At 37.9% G+C, this 20,586-nt stretch overlaps 2 long non-coding RNA genes across 2 annotated transcripts in view; both read right to left on the bottom strand.

Annotated features, from left to right (window-relative positions):
- Positions 1–297: 297 nt before the first annotated feature.
- LOC116567826 lies at positions 298–4,290 on the bottom strand. The gene is made up of 3 exons (XR_004276365.1): positions 2,645–4,290; positions 1,742–1,880; positions 298–1,031 (listed from the first exon to the last, which is right to left on the bottom strand). It is a non-coding gene; the product is annotated as an uncharacterized LOC116567826 (long non-coding RNA).
- A 1,229-nt stretch (positions 4,291–5,519) lies between these two features.
- Positions 5,520–20,586, bottom strand: part of LOC116567828 — a 28,050-nt gene continuing 12,983 nt past the window's right edge. The window contains exons 3-4 of the long non-coding RNA XR_004276367.1: positions 8,192–8,536; positions 5,520–6,015 (exon numbers count right to left, since the gene is read on the bottom strand). This is a non-coding gene — a long non-coding RNA (uncharacterized LOC116567828). The remainder of the gene's footprint in view (positions 6,016–8,191; positions 8,537–20,586) is intronic.

The following is a 20,586-nucleotide window of genomic DNA, read 5'->3' as shown; positions in this document are numbered from 1 at the left end:
AGAGATTTAAGAAATTAAGCTTTGTTTCATGTTTTGTTTTGTTTTGCTAAAGATTTTATTAATTTTTTTAAAAATTTATTTGATAGACAGAGATCACAAATAGGCAGAGAGGCAGGCAGAGAGAGAGGAAGGGAAGCAGGCTCCCCACGGAGCAGAGAGCCCAGGGACTCGGGACTCAGTCCCAGGACCTGGGATCATGACCTGAGCTGAAGGCAGAGGCTTTAACCCACTGAGCCACCCACGTGCCCCTGCCTCATGTTTTAGAGGATAATTTTTTCTTTCTGAAGTTAAAACCTGTGCCCTACAAAAGACTTAAATTTAAAGAAAATAATTTTAGATTCAAATCTTTTTATTTCTTTTTGGGGTTCATGTAACCTCAGAGAGATGGAATGTGCTTTATTTCCTTTTGTGAGAATGAGTTTGCATATTTTACGTGTCCTCCAATGTCACAAAGCATTCCATTCATTTTGATGACATAATCTTCTACTTAGCCAATTTTTATCCAAAGATCAAATGCTAAACTATCTCAGCATCACCAACAGCCAAACCTAGCTCCTATAGAACCTCAGTGTCTAACACAGGCCTTTTTATTTTTACTCATAGCTGAAACAGGGTGTGTCGTTCACTAACTACCTTACTGTCTTTTAGGAATTTAAAGAATATCTACCTCTGTGAGCTCCCCTTCGCACCCCATGCATGTCTTGTGCATGTTTGCAGAGGCCATTACCCTTCACCATTGTGCCTGCAGTCCCCAACATGGGAGGGGCCTCACTATGCAGCAGTCTTACCGTTTTAAAATCACAGACTAGGTAGAAAATATATGACTTACACAGTCTTCTAGTGGTATGGAATTCAAGGTAAAAAACATTTCTGGGAGAAGAAACAAAAGGTTGAAATCTTGTTTTTCATTGAGCTATGGACACCACAAACAGAGAATGAACAGAGAGGCAAGAAATCTTGTTTCTAAAGACCAAATTCTTAGACAGTCTTATCAGGTTTCTGGCAGTTTTTTCACATCATTTTCTTCTTCTCTAAAATAGAAATAACAAAAGTTTCTCATTTCAAATGTCCTACAAAGAGCAAAACCTTGGTCTTTCCAGAAAGAAGCTCAAACTTGAATATTTTCAGTGTATTATATCTTAAAATATATTTAGTTCAAAAAAATAATAGCTATAAATTATTGAATGCTTCCTGAGTATCACATATTTTGTTAAATTCTATTTCACCTTCCCTACATTCCTTAGTGGGTATCATTATTATCCTTATTTTACAGGTTAGAAAATTAAGGCTTATGCCTTTCTTATAATATGAAAGAGCACACACAGCTAAATATTGAAGCCATGACTTTAACCAATGTTCTTTATCCCACACAATATTGCGCCTCTATAATTTCATTAGAAGCTTCATTACCGGGGCGCCTGGGTGGCTCAGTGGGTTAAAGCCTCTGCCTTCAGCTCAGGTCATGATCCCAGAGTCCTGGGATCGAGCCCCACATCAGGGCTCTCTGCTCGGCAGGGAGCCTGCTTCCTCCTCTCTCTCTGCCTGCCTCTCTGCCTACTTGTGATCTCTGTCTGTCAAATAAATAAATAAACAAAATCTTAAAAAAAAAAAAAAAAAAGCTTCATTACCATCACCAGCCCCAACTCCTACCACAGTACTAACGCACTAACTCAACCGCAGAAGCAGGCAGAAGTTATTCAATACATCAGGCAGAACCAAGTAGATGAAGGAAGTTGCATACCATATTGGTTAAAAATGAGACTACTACATTTTTGGATGGCTCAGGTGGTTAAGTGTCTGACCCTTGATCATAGCTCAGGTCTTGATCTCGGAGTCATGAGTTCAAGCCCCATGGTGGGCTGCATGCTGGGTTTAGGAGCCTGCTTGGGAAAAAAAAAAAAAAAAAAAGAGACTTCCAGACCCATCCTACTCTTAGGGGAGCCTGAACAATTTATTTAGCCTTCTTGTGTTTTGTTTTGTCATCTGTAAAATGGAAATGAGAATAACAACATCTAGCTCATGGTTGTTATAAGTATTAAATGACATAATTCCCCTAAAGCACTTAGTGACTGTATGTACATCAGTTATTGTGTTAATATATGAAAACTATATCCTTTTAAGTTTTGTATTCTCAGTGCCTACTTAATGCCTGACTTACAGTAGATTCTCAATAATTGGTAAGTTAATAAAAAATAAAATAGGTAAGGACACTTGGGTGGCTCAGTCAGGTAAGCATCTGCCTAAGGCTCAGGTCATGATCCTAGGGTCCTGGGATAGAGCCCCGCATCAGGTTCCCTGCTCAGCGGGGAGCCTGCTTCTCCCTCCCCCCCTGCCTGCCACTCTGCCTACTTGTGCTCCCTCTCTACCTCTCTGTCAAATAAATACATAAAAATATTTTTAGGGGTGCCTGGGTGGCTCAGTGGGTTGAAGCCTCTGCCTTCGGCTCAGGTCATGATCTCGGGGTCCTTGGATCGAGCCCCGCTTCAGGCTCTCTGCTCAACGGGGAGCCTGCTTCCTCCTCTCTGCCTGCCTCTCTGCCTACTTGTGATCTCTGTCTGTCAAATAAATAAATAAAATCTTAAAAAAATATATTTTTAAAAAATAAAATAAGTCAACATTCATCATCAAAGTAGTGAAAACTTACCCCAAAACCAGGTTTTATAGCAAATGTGAACTTGCAGAGATAGATGGCCAAATTCAGAGCTTCAGTTAGTCAAAGGAAAGACAGCAGTTATAAACAGAGTAAACATGACCATTGGGACTAAGAGCAAGATCAAGGGCAAAGCTGGCAGAAGCTAAAGGGGGAAAAGCAGGGCATTGGCATATGGGTACATTTATCAGATTATAATAGGTGACTTGTCTGCCTTTCCTCTTCTTGTCTTCTGCAAACAAACATTTGCTAGGTACTTTTTTGTATCGAGAATCATATTAGACTCTGAGATTATAATTAATAAAACCATTAAAATTACTTAATTTGATTATTTCCTTGTCACGCTTATTTGAACTGCAAAGCAGGTCATTACTAACATAGTTAGAGGAGGACTACTCCTGACTTGATTTCTACTGAGCCATCAGTATGATCTGTATCAGATGCCAAACAGGGTGAGACAGCTCACCATATGCAGAGTTTCTCCCCATCGAGAAGTTACAGTAGTTTCCCAAGTTATAGATCCACCTCACTCACCTTGAAAATATAAAAAGGATAAAGGGAGAGAGAGAATGAAAGTGGGAAAATATTTGGAAGGAGACTTCTTCAGAGAAAGTTATGCTTTGAGCTTTCTCCCACCTATTCAGGATAGAGAAGTGTCTGCCTCATGTCTCTCCAGCAGAGTAAATGGACTTCCCATGGCACCTTCTTCACAACTAGATTTTCCCTTGCAATTGATAGGCACAGAAGACTGAAACTTGACTCAATCCTCAGACAGAATGACCTGTGGCAGGGTGGCCCTGCTGACGTGGAGCTCTTCTCTCAAACTTTTGTGGGATAAGGGATGTATGAATGTTTCTGGTGGATAAGAGTCAAGTCCCTTGGTAGACAGAGCTACCATGGCATCAGAGTGGGCCCACCAAGGTAGGGACACCTGGACAAGAAAAGAAATTCCAGGAACAAGAAGCTAAAAGACACTTGAAGGGAGTCAAAGTGAACATGCACTGTAGAGATAGCTCTGAGAGGGTCAACAAATCTAAATGTGAGAGGTCTCCATGAATGAGAAGCTCAGAGGAACCCACAAAAATGCCCAGCAGAGAGAGAATCACATTTGAAAAGTACTCAGCCCAGAAGAGCCAGTTTATGATCTTTTCTGTCCTCTTCCACCTGCCTTCCCAAACCTTAATAGGGTCAAGAACAAGCTCAAAAACTGGAATGAGAACAGTGTTAAAGAGGAGGAAAGCACAAAGCATAGGAAGAGAGAAGCCAACAATGTCTCTTCCATCATGTCTGTCAACTAGAAGAAAGCCTGAGTTGGAAAAGGGGGAAACATCTGATATTGAATCAAGCTCATTGTGTATTAACATCTTAGACTTGGCAACTCTGATTTATTTACTGAGACTTGGTTTGTTTCTTAAGAGTTGGTAGGATATGTTAATAAGAGCAAAAAAGTTAATGGAACCTACCCAAGTTCTGATTCACCAGCAAGAGATAATTATGCTCACTGAATGTCTGAAATAAACCTGAGGGAGACAATAATGAAGTTGTGTTTTTGTTATGTGTCATGAGTCATGTTTCCCCACAAAGTCCTGAATCTCACAACTCATCTGTCTCCATCTCCTCCATCTTCTCGCTCTTTCTCCCACTCCACCTCCTCCTCCTTCTTCTTGTCTCTCGGCGTCTGCCCCCTCTAATCCTTCTCTCTCTCTTATCTGTGTGTCCATCTCTCTCTTTTTCTTTTTCAAGGATCTTTGGAATTATCATTAAAATAATGAAATAATTGACATGATAACATACCAAGATAGGTAAGTGACGTTTCCAACACAATCCAGTTTGCATCCTCTGTTAGTCTGTGTTCTGTGGCAGACGGCAGAACATGCACATAAAGCGGTTACTCCGAATAGAGCCTTGCACATAATAAGCAATCAATGAAGAAAAGTTATTTCTACTTTAAACACCACCTCTTGAGCTTACTAAGGGACAAATCATCTTGAGAATCACTCACTTTTTCTTTTCAGATGCTGTTCTGCCAGCTTATAAAGAAAGTGTCTGCACTAATAAAGAAATGCATTGTATTATGCATTCTCTTTCAACTCATACCTTTTGTTTGCAGATACCAAGCCTCTTTCCAATCATTAGAAATAATAAATAATATTTGTACATTCCAACCTCTGAAGGAAGTTAAATATTTACAAAGTTCTGCATGGCAAATAAAGAACAATTCATTGAGACAGGCTCTTAAGAATGATTCTTTATACATTTTTGGAAAACTCTATCAGAAATTTGGCTTGAACACTATAGTAATAATTCATCTGACCTTTAATGTTATCACTGCTTTTAACTTCCTCAGAGCCATGCAAGAATAAGGTGCAGCAAGAGAAACAGAAGCTGCTAGTAAACTAGCGTTTTTCTATAGTGTAAACTTTTGATGGTGCCTCCTGCAATCACCTAAAAGACATAGTAGGGTGAATCAGAATTTTTTTCCATTTTCCTTCTGCCTCTGCCTGCTCCAAAGTCAAATGGTATAAAGTGCTCAACTTTCCCGCCATCTAATTTTACCAGAAATTGCTAAATTTTCTGGATTTTTATAAAAGCATGCATCCTTAAAATAAAAAATCCAAGTAACTATAACAATTTTGTGAATCTTTGTGGCCTACAGAACACTTCCACTATTCATCATTCTTGCAATGCTCTCCCTTCCCCCACGAGCTAGGCTTCATCATCTTACTTTATACATTAGGCAACTACAGGACAAAGCCAATCAGCCAGCAAGGGCTGGGTTATAACTCAACTAATTAGACTTCTGAACTTTGTTCATGTCAGTATTTCATGCTTTCTTAGCCTCTTCAAAAAAATAGTATCTGCTCTTTACTGAAAGTTGATCACCGATAAGGAGAAGTGATTCCACATTTAGGAGTTGTGAGGAGGACAGAGGAAACTCCAGTTCTTCTTTAACAGTTATTGAATGATCAGAAGATGCAGCAAATACTCTCTGGGCTTTAAGATTTCTTCCAGTGAAGTAGACATTCTCACTGCCTTCCAGGGAGGCAATGAGAGCAGGAAGGGGGCAGAGGAGGATGGGGAAGCGTATCACATGCTCGCTGATCTTAGAAGTAGAGTTGACTGCAACCTTTCCAAGTGTGCATTTTACCATAGACCTGGGCAGATGGCAAGAGCAAATTCAGAGAGGCTATGAAAAAATGATTAGGGAGATCCCAACAGAACACCCAAAAGCACCTCCTGCTAGCTCCAAATCCAGCATTTGGCAGGGCTGGGCAGCTTCGTACACTGAGTCTGTCAGTCAACAACTTCCTTGTGAGCTGAGGAGGTGGAGATGCAGTGTGGGTTTGTCTGGAAGCATGAGAGATCTAAAGAAAGAGAGAAAGTGTCTATGAAGTGTTGTGAGCTCTTTCAAGATAAACACTGTTACTCAAAATTGCCATCATTCATGACTGGTTGTGGCAGTAGAAGGGAGATGTTAATTGTGTATTACAAGTGGGTTTGTTTTGCTTACACCTACAAGGATAGTCACTGATAAACCTGACTCACCAGATAGACACAGTAATCTCACTCTCCCTAGTACACAACAGAAAAAGTTTTGTCTTAACAGTGTTGTTTGCTCTCTTTCTTAAAGATTGCTCACCTTCATCAGCTGCATTGTGAGTTCTGCTTTTCCTTTTTCCCAAACACCTACAGTGAAGAATTCTGCCTCCAGATAGGGTTTTACTTTCTTTCCCCGTTAGCCATCTTCTTATCTTTCTTTTACCTAATATTTCCTTCCCATCTACCCTCACTTCAAGAGGCAGATATGTCCAAATTTAAGTTTAAGAAATAGAAAAGACTTGAACTTACAAATATAGTAAGCATGAGTCTGAAATATTTAATTTACAAAAGATTAACAGAGTCTTATAAATAAATATTTTCCAAAGTGCATTTAAAATGTATTTAATATATTTTTGAAGTATATTATCAAGTACTTTTCTAATTGCATAAAATGAGGTATCCACTTATATTATCTTCCCTTACAGAATCATTAGGCAACCAAATAAAGAAGTGAATAGAATCAGAATTCCTTCTCAATATTGCATTATCATATTCTTACAGCTTACTGACTTCAGCAATGAAAGGGACAATACTACATCAACCAATGAATTTCATGAAAATTATAGCTAAATTTTAATTTGGGCTTCACTACAAAAATCACTTCAGTCCCTAATTACTTTTGGGCATGGGATAATTTTGCCATTCCTCAACATACTAATGAGCTTGGTGATCTATTAAACAGAGGGGCTGGACTATTTCAATTCTCCAGTCTACAAAAAGGCCACTCGACTGTAGTCATCTTTCAAAATTACAGATCGTTGTGAAAAATATACTGGTAAAAAGCTTTGAACAGTTATTTCCTAACTCTTTTCAAGGCGTAATTTCCTGCTCTTAGAATTCTTTCAACATACAAACTAAAAGCCAATTTTAAATTTGTCAAATCCCCTCTGTGTGCCTCTTTTCCTAAGACCCATCCAGCCACAGAGATAAATTGCTATGCTCATGATAGCAGGTTTAAAATTCCAACCACAGGGACACTGTAGGTGAGTTCTATTGCAGAAAGAATTAAGCTTGGAATATACATGAAAGTTAAATTCCCTATTAGGTTAGCAAAAGAGAAAGTTATCCTCCTTACAAAAAACAAAAACAGGGGCACGTGGGTGGCTCAGTCAGTTAAACACCTGACTCTTACTTTCAGCTCAGGTCATGATCTTGGGATCATGACACTGAGCCCTGCGTCTGGCTCCATGCTCAGTAGGGAGTCTGTCTGAGATTCTCTCTCCCTCTCCCTTTTCCCCTTCCCTGAACACAAATAAATCTTTTTTTTTTTAAAGGCAAAAACAAAGACAAAACCAGTTTTATATCTTCACTTTTCTTTCCCTAAAAGGCTTTAAAAATAATGATCAAGGTGTTTCAATAAATTGAGTGCCAGGTCACAATGAGGTCATAGTCTGCTAGGAAAGAGATACTTTGCAGTATTAGCATCACCTGGTCAAGAAAGTTATAAAGAAAAACTACACATTCTTCCAGTTTCCAGATCTGATAGATTTGTGGGAAAATAGGTAGGTGATTAGATAGATAGATAGATAGATGGATAGATGTATTAAAGAAATCCCTCTTAACCTGCTGAAAAGCTATAAAATTTTGTGTATGTTTACAGACCATAGCTGGACCCACTTCAAACATATAGTTTATTTCCTTAACATAAGACAAAAGAGGAGAGTATACAACAAGCTATACCCTTTTTTTCACTTCTATCTAGTTCTGACCCAGTATTTAGATGTCAAAAATTTATAGTTTTTTTTCCATTTCTAGATCACTCTGAGATTATTAAACATTCAGCAACACTCAACCAATCTATTTCAGATAGTCTAGAAAAAGCTTGCTTGAGAGAAACCAGTCATCCTGTATTTCAATCTTCTGAAATCTACCCACTCAAAGAAATCTGTCACCACCAGCAGGCTTAGTACCACCCTCTTTAGTTGTAACCACAGTACTTACCATCTTTTGTTGTTGTTTGCCCACCCACTAATTCAACATAGCCTAACAAACAGACTTAGGTCAAAACTACCTGTATGTTAAGGAAAAAATTTGCTATTGAAGTTCTCTCCATTTGCTCTCTCCTGATCACATTAATCAACTTTTATTTTTCTTCCATGACTTCTCCAAATGTTCAAATAACAGTAGACAAGACCTTCCACACAGCATTTTTCTTTTTAGATAGCAGTAAACAGGGTAATTGCTGGCATCAGGATGGTCAAGGTCAAGCAGGCAAAAACAATGACTTGCTTATGATGCTTCTTCTAGAAATACATCACCAGCCTCATGTCTTTAGGAATATTGGTCCTGAATTAAAAGAAAGGAAAACACTTCAAATTACTCTCTGGAAAAGTCATCTTGGAAAATATCCTTCACTGAATCCTCATCCGCTTCCTATTGATCCTCAGTGTGAATCTCTTCTCTCTTTTCAAGTTCTATGGCAGCCACTTCCAACCTCATTGCTGAGTTGTTGCCAGAAATAGTAACAGATTCATGAAAAGAGCATCAGCAGAAATCACTTGGAAATATTTCCTTTCAAGGAATGCTCTGACCTTCAAATAACCTTCAATCTCTGTTCTCACCAATGTCCTGCAATGAATGTAACATCACTCTTAGACTTGTGTTCTGAAGACCTAGAACAGACATCATGACTATTTACTCCACAGAATCCTGGAACCACCCCAAAGGCAAAGGCAGGGCAAATCTGCACCTGCTGTAACCCAGGACACACACACACACACACACACACACACACACACTAAACACAATGTCACATCCAATTTAGCTGTGTTTTTTTGGGTTTGTTTGTTTTTCTAATTTTGAATTTCTATGTAAGTTTCCCTTGGGAAAAAAAGGATTATACTGTTAGGAGAAATTTTGACTCAAGTTTATTCTCTATATTTTATAAATGAGAAAACTGAAGAGAGTAAGTGATTTTCCCAAGGCCACATAAATAATGAGTAACCAAGCAAGGTCTTGAATACAGAGTCTACGAATCTCTATCTAGCCTCTTTTTAGCACTTTGTTATTTTTCTTCATGTCAAAAAGTCAAAAGTTTACCCAATATGTCCACTTCTGTGACCTACATTAGTTTATCCAAAACAAGGCAAATTGATGATCAAATTATTAATGCCACCAATTATGTAGACTGAATAAATAAAAATCAATAAAACCAAACTCTCTTCTCTCACAAATTTTTTAAAATATTCCTATCCCTTGGCAGAAACTTCCTTCAAGTATTTATTCTGATAAATGTCAATAAAATCAAGAAAGGGTCCATGTATAGATTCCTGTACATCTGCTGAGGCAAGGTAATTATGTGGTCAAAGAATGACACAGACTCAGAATGGATTTTTAAGGTTTCATCATAAGTTTCTTGAGGAGCAGGGATGTGGAATAATATGACTAAGGCTTAAGAAGATACAATTTGATTTTTAGTTCATCAACATTGTCTATAAATACAAACTGATCATGGAAGAGAAAGGAACCCAGAGAAGAAACCCCTGCATTCAAGGCCACTTTTTCTGAAGACTTCTGCTTCTTTTAGAAAAGACACTGAGATGCTGAACTGACATTCTGGAAACTTTATATGATAGGGGAACAAACTTTCTCTGGTGAAACACTCTACACTTTGGGTTATAATCCCAAAGGGTTGAGTCTAGGAAGAAGGATAAACCAGAAATAGTTCAACCTTTGCAGGGACTAAAACACAACTTCATATCATATTAATTTCTATAATTAGAATGAGTTGTTCTGGGATGGCTAATGCTTCTACACTCTTGACAAGAAAAAAAAATACAGTTAGTAAGGCCAGGGATAGCACTCTCATATGCTTCAAATTAATTTTATAGTTTTCATAATACATTGTTCAGCACATCAAAAGTAACAAGACAATGTAATTAAAAACCAAAAGAAATAAGAGAAAACAGATTTGGGAGATTCAGATGATGAAAATTGGTACACAGACTTTAAGCCTTTATTAATATGTCAAAAAAGACAAAAAATATGAAGAAATATGACAAAAAATATAGGCTATAAAATAAAATCAAATGGAAATTCTGGACATGAAGAATACAACTGATATTAGAAACTCAATGGATGACTCTAAAATTAAATTATGCACAGCTGAGGACAGAAATAGTGAACTAAAAGCAAAATTTGAATAAAATCATCAAAATGAAGCATGGAGAGATAAAAGTAAAGAAAATACAGAAAAGATGGTAAGTAATATAGGAGATATTATAGTGAGAAAGTCTTAACTACTTTTAACTGAAATCCCAAAAGAACAGAGAGCTAAATGGGGCAGAAAGTAGGAATTCCAAAGTTTCTGAGAAAGTGTCTTTCAAAACAGTTAAAATCAGGTAGTTTCAGCAGTACTTTTTGCAACAGTGAATGCTAAAATAAAATGATAGAATTGCCAGTCAAGGCCTAAAATTTTTATGACTAGCCTATTGTTTCTCTAAAATCAGAAGTCAACTGTGAAAGTTATTCTCCTTACTTATTTTAACTGAAATAAATAAGTATTGAGGTATATGACAATTATATTAATGTCTTACCTTTTTAGTGATAAAAATGTTTTAATGTTTTTATTTTTTATATATTTTTCTGTTTTAGTGCTTATAAATCTGATGCTTACGAGCCTACAAAAAACCAAAGCAAAAAGTATCTTACAATTATTTTAGGTAAACTTTCAAATATAACCTAAGTTTTAAGGAACAAGGCATGGCAAATATTTGGTACACTCCTCAGTTAAATATTCTTATCAAACTAAATGTGACCAAGAGGTAACTGAACTCTGGGGAATTTTTGCCTAGTGATGTAGCACCAAGTAATCAATTGGGAATAAAAAGTCTGTCCCTGGGGAAATCTGTAGTTGTAAAAGCAGACTCTTAATATTAAAATGTGTTCCAATTTCACAACATTCCTCTCTTAAGAGTGGCTGATAAAAATTTCTCAATTCTGAGTCATTATAGAAAGGTGTCTCCTGTGGAAGCCAACTGACTGAAGGCTAACTTGGATTCTATTCAATATTGCATGAAATGAGCTTGATCGGACAGTTATCTAGCAGTACTTGCAACTTTCAAAGTTGAGGGAAATCTGATCATAAATTGCCTAACTCATGTAAGAGTGAACATCTCTGGCATACTGTTTGGTGCTGAAGTTACCTGAAAGGATCCATTTGCTTCTAAAAGGTGAGTCCTTTACTACCCACTCACTAGTCAGATGATGTCAATATTGGTAAATTTTTTACAGTTTCGTCTTAGTAATATTCATTTTCCAGACTTAACTGAGAGAAAGGAAAATTGATTTGAGGAAAGGAAATCCACAGTGCTTCTGCATATCTGTACTTTATTTTATCAACCTTGATGAACTGTGCTCAATAAAATAACACACAAATAAAATTTCGTTACAATTATGACACATTGTAAAAGGTCACAAGATTCCACAACAATACTGGGTTGACCAGATGACAATTCTATTGTTGTACAGAGAATGAAATTTAAGGCCAAAATAATTATAGAGGCAACTCCATGATAACAGTGATTTTTAAAAGGGTTCTCTTTGGAAAGTTGAAAAGAAATTTTCAAGGCCCATCAGAGATTGAAGAGGAAAGAAAGTATAATTCTAAACAGAGACAAAGCAAATATTTAAACCTAGCCACAGAGCATAGTTCATGTCAGGGCCAACAGATGAGAGGTCAACAACACTATAATCTAAAACAGGGTTCACAAGTCAGAACAAAAGTCAAACTAAGAAAGATAAGGAGCCCAGTGCAGATTCTTTCTATACATAAATGATATTGGGCACCCTGTCTCCTTTATGAAAGGAGAACTGACTGATAATGTTGGCCCTTGGATAATGCCAATGTGGGTCAATAGGTCATTCTGCTCCCATCAATCAAGGGGCTACATGGGCACTTAGGTATTGACAGGACAATGTTTTCAATGTTAGTTCTGTGATTTTAGGTGTAGCAGAATCTCTCCTTTAATGCAAAGCCTTCTTAGTTGACAAGGGTGATCTAGCCAACATAAAAAGTAGACAAAGCATGCAATTAGAAGCAGTATTTGCTGGATTTCACTACATAAACAAACTCACTATAGCATGTGCTTAGTGTATATTTCATGAATAAAGCCTGGGAGAATAGAGAATCCACTCACATTTCAGGAATCATACCACAGGGACAATAGAAGCCATCAAATTCTGCTTCTCACTCATGGAAGGAATAGCTCTCTACAACTTCCCTGGTTAATGGGCAGGCACCCTCAACCCAAACACTCCTGGAAAAAGGTATGGGTAAATTCTTAAGATGGCCAATTCTACCTTTTTTGTTCTTTTATAAAATTAGATAATCAGTATATTCACAGGGATCAAATTTTTTTAACTATAAAATAGTATAAGCAAAAGTCTCCCTCCAACCCATCTGCCCAGTTCAACAACAAAGCTAAGCTAGACCAGCAGCCCCACTGTACCCCACCTTGCAACAAAGAACCAACATTATAAATGTCCTGTTTATTCTTCCAGGGGTTTAATGCATACAAAAGTGAATGTGAGTATTTTTTTCCAGTTCCACTTTAAGGAGTTCGAATTATTAGAAAATACTCATTTGCTATGTTTCTAATTTGAATTCCTTTCATTGAACAGAAAACTTATAAGCAATTATGTTCAGGATATCAAGTAGTATTAAATTTGAACATATAAGAGTATTTGTACACTACCTTAAATGCTTTACAGTTTTTTCCTGCATTATCCTTACAAAAATCCTAACAAAAAATAATGTAGGTATTCTTTTCTTTATAAAGAAAATAAATCCTTGACACAGAAAAATCAGCAAATGGCAATACAGATTAGCAAAAATATCCTCTGACTTTTTTTCTTCTTCTCCATCTTCCCTAAAGCTCATATCTACACCAACATCATCTTTTTCTTCTTTTTTTTTTAATTTTTAATTTTTTATAAACATATATTTTTATCCCCAGGGGTACAGGTCTGTGAATCACCAGGTTTACACACTTCACAGCACTCACCAAAGCACATACCCTCCCCAATGTCCATAACCCCACCCCCCTTCTCCCAACCCCCCTCCCCCCAGCAACCCTCAGTTGGTTTTGTGAGATTAAGAGTCACTTATGGTTTGTTTCCCTCCCAATCCCATCTTGTTTCATTTATTCTTCTTTTTTTTTTAAGATTTTATTTATTTATTTGACAGAGAGAGATCACAAGTAGGCAGAGAGGCAGGCAGAGTAAGAGGGGAGAAGCAGGCTCACCACTCAGCAGAGAGCCCGATGTGGGGCTGGATCCCAGGACCCTGAGATCATGACCTTAGCTGAAGGCAGAGGCTTTAACCCACTGTGCCACCCAGGTGCCCCTTATACTTAAATTCTGCCATGTTCACCTCTAAGGGAGCCATGTAATTAATACCAAACTCTCAGTTCCTTAACCTATATAGGCTTTAGAATAAACTTTGGAGACAGATCTAAGTTTGAATAAACTTTCACCATTCATGAGCTATGTGAATCTGGATTTTGTCCTTGCCTCTCTGAAGGTAAGAAATTGTGGGTGGGGTGGGATGAGTGTGAGGGAGCACAATGGGATAAACTCTACAGATTTTTGTAACCAAAAATTTATGATTTGGAACCATAAGAGGATACCCAACTTTCTTTCATTTTTCCCTTTTTAATGTATTCTATGGTGCTTAACCCAAACTATCGTCATTTTCTTTTTTCCTCCTTACCTCATATCTATAACCTTCATTATCAGCATATGAACTTCAGATAACACCATATAGGCAAGTGTGATATTACAGGAAATACATATTTAGTCTCTGCCCCTTGTTCCTGTCACAGAGCTCCTAAAAACCTTGTAATTTCCTAAGGGATATGAATGTTAGGAGCATCATTTTTTCCTAATACTTCAGTTTTTACTTCAGTTCCTGACACAGAGCTCCTAAATCTTTTGGAATTTCCTGGGTGATTAAAAAAAAAAAAAAAAAAAGGAGATGCATTCTTTTAGAGTAAGTCTATTAATGACAAATAATTCTCTCAGTTTTCCTTTATCTGAGAATGTCTTGATTTCCCCTTCATTTCTATTGTTCAAATGAGGCAACTCTTAATGGGCTCCTGGATAGTTTTAGGATGGGGGCTGATAATCAGAAGACCAAGCCATGATTAGGAGCTTGGAAATTTCTGGGGTCCCTGGGTGGTTCAGTCATTTGAGCAGCCAAATCTTGATTTCTGCTCAGGTCATAATTTTGGGGTTGTGGGATGAGCCCACATTGGGCCCTGCATCAAGCTCTTCACTCAGCAAGGAGCCTTCCTGAGATTCTGTCCCTCTCCTTTTCCCTCTGCCCCTCCCCCCATTCACTCGCATGCTCGCTCACTCTCTCCCTCCCTCTGTCTCTCAAATAATAATAATAATAATACATCCTTTAGGAGAAAAAAAGAATTTGAGACTTTCAGCCCCACCCACATTCTTTAGAGAAGGACGAAGGTCTAGAGATTGAGTTAGTACTTAATCATGCCTACATGATGTAGTTTCCACAAAAATTCCTAAATGCAGGATACAGGAAGTTTCTAGGTTGCTGAAAACATCTATATGCCAAAAAACTGGTACACCTCAACTTCCTGGAGACAGAAGAGTCTCTGCTCAGGATCCTTCTGGACATTGCTGTTTATGCCTCTTCATCTGGCTATTGATTTGTATATAATAAACTAATAAGCACAAGTAAATGTTTTCCTGAGTTTTCAAGCTGTTTCAGCAAATTATCAAATTTGAGGGAGGTTTGTGGCAAACCTCAACTTTGTAGCCAGGTTGTACCAAACCATGGAGACCCATTACTTACAACTAGTGTCTGAAGCAAGGACAGTCTTATGGAACTGAGTCCTTAAGCCTATGACTAGTTAGTGGCAGAACTAAATTAAATTATAAGATACCCAGTTGATGTCTAGAAAGCTGTAAATTGTTCGGTGTTTTTTGGGGTTGGTGGGTACAAGGAATACAACATTATGAGTGTTAGTATGAGAAACATAAAAAAAAGCAAACTCAACAATTTTTTCAAAATTGAAGTTATCCAGAGTACATATTCCAACCACATCAAATTAGAAATCTATAAGAGAAACATAACAGGAAAATATACAAAATTGGAAACTAAACAACACAATAATACATAGATGAAAGAGGAAATCTTCAACTAAAAGAAAATTTCACTGAACTAAATGAAAAAAGAAATATGTCAAAATTTGTGGGTTATAGCTAAAAGAGGGCTGAGTGGGACCTTTATAGTATGAAAGGCATATGTTAGAAAATAAGAAGTTTCACATCAATAATCTAATCTCCCATTTCAAGAATCTAGAAAAAGAAGAACAGAAGAGCAAACTGAACTCAAAGTAAGCAAAAGGAAAGAAAAAATAAAGAGCAGAAATCATTGAATTTAAAAACAGGAAAACAGGGGCACCTGGGTGGCTCAGTGGGTTAAGCCGCTGCCTTCGGCTCAGGTCATGATCTCAGGGTCCTGGGATCGAGTCCCACATGGGGCTCTCTGCTCAGCAGGGAGCCTGCTTCCCTTCCTCTCTCTCTGCCTGCCTCTCCGTCTACTTGTGATTTCTCTCTGTCAAATAAATAAATAAAATCTTTAAAAAAAAATAAAAAATAAAAAATAAAAAAATAAAAACAGGAAAACAGAGGAAAAAATCAATGAAGTAAAGAGCTATTTTTCTAAAGATCAATAAAATTGACAAGCTGCTAGCAAGTCTCACTGACAAAGTGCAAAGAGAAAAGACATGAATCACCAATACCAGTAATGATATGGAGGATCTTACTACAGACCCTGCAGACACCAAAAGGAAAATGGGGGAAACTGAATAATCCTACATACATAAGTTTGACAAAGTAGGAGAAATGAGCCAATTTCTCGAGCTACCACAATTAAACTAATATGAAATAGATAATTTGAATATACCTCTAACTATTAAGGAAATTGAATTCACCAATTAAAACCTACCAAATAAGAAATCTTGAAATAGAGGTGGTTTCATTGGAGAATTCTACCAAACTTTAAAAAACAAATACCAATTCTGCACAATGTCTCCCAAATAACAGAATGGGGAAAGCTAGCACTTTGGTAAAGTTAACATTATCTGAGTGACTCTTAATCTCACAAAACAAACTGAGGGTTGCTGGGGGGAGGGGGTTTGGGAGAAGGGGGTGGGATTATGGACATTGGGGAGGGTATGTGCTTTGGTGAGTGCTGTGAAGTGTGTAAACCTGGTGATTCACAGACCTGTACCCCTGGGGATAAAAACATATGTTTATAAAAAATAAAAAATTTTTAAAAAAAAAGAAAAGAAAAATAAAAACTGCAGATCAACATTCTTCTTGAGCATAGATACACAAATCCTTAATAAAATATTACCCAATAGAATTCAATAAAATACAAAAGGAATTATACACTATGACCAAGTGAGGTTTATTCTGGCTGGTTTAATGTTTAAAAATCAATCAATATAACCCATCATGTTAACAGGCTAAAGAAGAGAAAACATTTTGTTATATCAATTGGTGTAGAAAAAGCATTAGAAAATAATCATTATTCATTCATGGTTTTTAAAAACTCTCAGAAAACTAGACATGGAGTGGAACTCCCTCAGTTTGATTATTAAAATTTACCAAAAACTACAGATAATGACAAAAGACTGACTGTACACACATCTATCCCCACCACCCAGACCAGAAACAAGGCAGTGATACCCCTCTCTCCACTATAGTTCTGGAAGTTCTAGCTAGTAAATAAGGATAAGGAAAGAAAGGGAGGGAAAGGCAAAGAGATTGGAGAGGAAAAAATGAATCAGCATCTATTTTCAGATGACATGATTGTTTATGTAGAAAGTCCTAAGGAATCTACAAAGGAACCTGTAGTACTTCCCAAACTAATAAATGAATTCAGCAAGGGCACAGGACATTAACATACAAAAATCAATTATATTTCTATATATTCTCAATGAACAAATAAATGCTGAAATTGAAAATGCAATACCATTTACAATTGCTCAAAAAAAAAAAAACAGGTGTAAATCTACCAAAACAAGGACAGGACTTATATGTTGAGAAGTAAAAAACACTTATGAAAGAAATCAAAGAAGATCTACTAAATTAAGAGACATAACAGATTCATAGATTGGAACAGTAGGCACAAAATGCTGTTACTTCTCCCCAAATCTATATACAAGATTTAATACAATTCTCATCAAAATTCAGTAAGATGTCTTATAGATATAGACAAGACTGTTCTAAAATTTATATGGAAAGACAAAGGAACTGGAATAGTTAAAACAATTTATAAAAAATAAATAGGGAGGAGGTGGGTGGAGAAAGATGGCAGAGGAGTAGGAAACCTAAATTTTATCCGGTCCCAGGAATTCAACTAGATAATTATCAAACCATTCTGAACACCTACAAACTCAACAAGAAATCGAAGAGAATAGCAACAATTCTATGAACAGAAAAGCTACCACTTTCTGGAAGGTAGGACATGTGAAGAAGTGAATCCAAGCTGATATTTGGAAAGATAAACTGCAGGGGGAGGGAGCCTCGGTCAGCCACTTACCACCAAGTGAGAGAGCAGTGGAGCACAAAATTGGAACTTTTAGAAGTCTGGTCCACGGAGGGACATCACTCCAGTGGCTAAGCGAGGGATTCAGCCCTCACTGGGTCAGTGTGCCCTCAGAAACCTTGGGGTCACAGAAAGACTGGGGGTGCCTGAGTGTGGCAGAGCTCCCAAGTGTCAGAGCGGCGAAGCCGGCTACAGAGATGGAGCTGAGGAGTGGCCTCTCACCTCGGGGCTGCCATCAACCGTGATCCAAGCCACTTCTCTTCAAGCAGGGACCCCACAAGTGGCAGATCTAGGGAGACTCTCTCCTTCCTCCACCAGGAAGAGTGGCGCGGGAGTGTACAACAGAAATCTGCTGGGTTTGGAGACTCCAAACAGACCGTGCACCAGAGACAGAAATGCTCAGTCACAGGCTGGGTGTGATGGGAGTGAGGCTGGAGACCAGGGAGACAGGAGCGATTGGCTGCTTTTCTCTGACAGTGCACTGAGGAGTGAGGTCCCAAGTTCTCAGCTCCTCTGGGCCAGAGACTAGGAGGCCACCATTTTCATTCCTGCCCTTCAAAGCTCTACGGAAAGCACTCAGGGAACAAAAGCTACCAAGAGCGAAACTGAGCAGATTACTCAGCCTGGCCCCTGACAAGGGTGGTGCAATTCCACCTTAGGCAAAGACACTTGAGAATCACTGCAACAGGCCCCTTCCCCAGAAGATCAGGAAGAACATCCAGCCAAGACCAAGTTTACTGATCAAAGAGAACTGCAAAATAGCAATGCTGGGGGAATACAGTACATAGGATTCATGGCTTTTTCCCCATGATTCTTTAGTCTTTCAAAGTTAAATTATTTTTAACTTTCTTTTTCTACTTTTTAAATTTGTCCTCTTTCCCATTTTAACCTATTATAACTACTTTATCTTATGAATTTTTAAAAATCTTTTTTAATTTTCATTTTTATAGTTATATTCTATCCCTTCATTGTATTTTACCTAATTTTTTTGTATTCATACAAGTTTTTATGTCTTTAAAATTTTGGGATACAGTTTCATCTAACAGACCGAAATATATCCTCAATCTAGCGTATGGCTTTGTTTTAGGCTCCAGCCTGATCACATTTCCTCCTTTTTTTTTTTTTCACTTTTTTCCACCAACTTCTTATCAATTCTTTTTTAAAATCTTTTTCATTTTCATCTTTACACTCATATTCCATCCCTTCATCATGTTTACCCTTATGTGTGTGTGTGTGTGTGTGTGTGTGTGTGTGTGTATCGCCAAAGGTAAGGGAAGCAAGGCAAAAATGAACTATTGGGGGGTGCCTGGGTGGCTCAGTGGGTTGAGGCCTCTGCCTTCAGCTCGGGTCATGACCCCAGGGTCCTGGGATCAAGCCCCACATCGAGCTCTCTGCTCAGCAGGGAGCCTGCTTCCCTTCCTCTCTGCCTGCCTCTCTACCTGTTTGTGATCTCTATCTGTCAAATAAATAAATAAATTTTTTTTAAAAAAATGAACTATTGGGACTTCATCAAGATCAAAAGCTTTTGCATAGCAAAGGAAACAGTCAACAAAACCAAAAGACAACTGACAGAATGGGAGAAAATATTTGCAAATGACATATCAGATAAAGGGCTAGTATCCAAAATCTATAAAGAGCTTATCAAACTCAACATCCAAAGAACAAACAATCTAATCAAGAAATGGGCAGAAGACATGAACAGACATTTCTGCAAAGAAGACATCCAGATGGCCAACAGATACATGAAAAAGTGCTCCATATCACTTGGCATCAGGGAAATACAAATCAAAACCACAATGAGATATCACCTCACACCAGTCAGAATGGCTAAAATTAAGAAGTCAGGAAATGACAGATGCTGGCGAGGATGTGGAGAAAGGGGAACCCTCCTACACTGTTGGTGGGAATGCAAGCTGGTCCAACCACTCTGGAAAATAGCATGGAGGTTCCTCAAAATGTTGAAAATAGAACTGCCCTATGACCCAGCAATTGCACTACTGGGTATTTACCCTAAAGATACAAACGTAGTAATCCGAAGGGGCACGTGCACCCGAATGTTTATAGCAGCAATGTCTACAATAGCCAAACTATGGAAAGAACCTAGATGTCCATCAACAGATGAATGGATAAAGAAGATGTGGTATATATACACAATGGAATATTATGCAGCCATCAAAGGAAATGAAATCTTACCATTTGCAACAATGTGGATGGAACTAGAGCTTATCATGCTTAGTGAAATAAGTCAAGCAGAGAAAGACAACTATCATATGATCACCCTGATATGAGGAAGTGGTGATGCTGCATGGGGGCTTAAGGGGGTAGGAGAAAAATAAATGAAACAAGATGGGATTGCGAGGGAGACAAACCATAAATGACTCTTAATCTCATAGAACAAACTGAGGGTTGCTGGGGGGAGGGGGGTTGGGAGAAGGGGTATGGGGTTATGGACATTGGGGAGGGTATGTGCTTTGGTAAGTGCTGTGAAATGTGTAAATCTGGTGATTCACAGACCTGTACCCCTGGGGATAAAAATATATTATATGTTTATAAAAAAATAAAAAATAAAAAATTTAAAAAAAAAAAAAAAGGACAGATGTTGGAGAGGATGCAGAGAAACTACACTGTTGGTGGGAATGCAAGCTGGGGCTGCCACTATGGAAAACAGTATGGAGGTTCCTCAAAAAAGTTGAAAATAGAGCTTTCCTATGACCCAGCAATTGCACTACTGGGTAATTACCCCAAAGATACA

This window comes from Mustela erminea, chromosome 10 (assembly GCF_009829155.1).
Source record: "Mustela erminea isolate mMusErm1 chromosome 10, mMusErm1.Pri, whole genome shotgun sequence".
NCBI classification, from domain to species: Eukaryota; Metazoa; Chordata; class Mammalia; order Carnivora; family Mustelidae; genus Mustela; species Mustela erminea.
The sequence above is the reverse complement of the archived record's forward strand: the minus strand, read 5'-3'. Positions and strand labels throughout refer to the sequence as shown.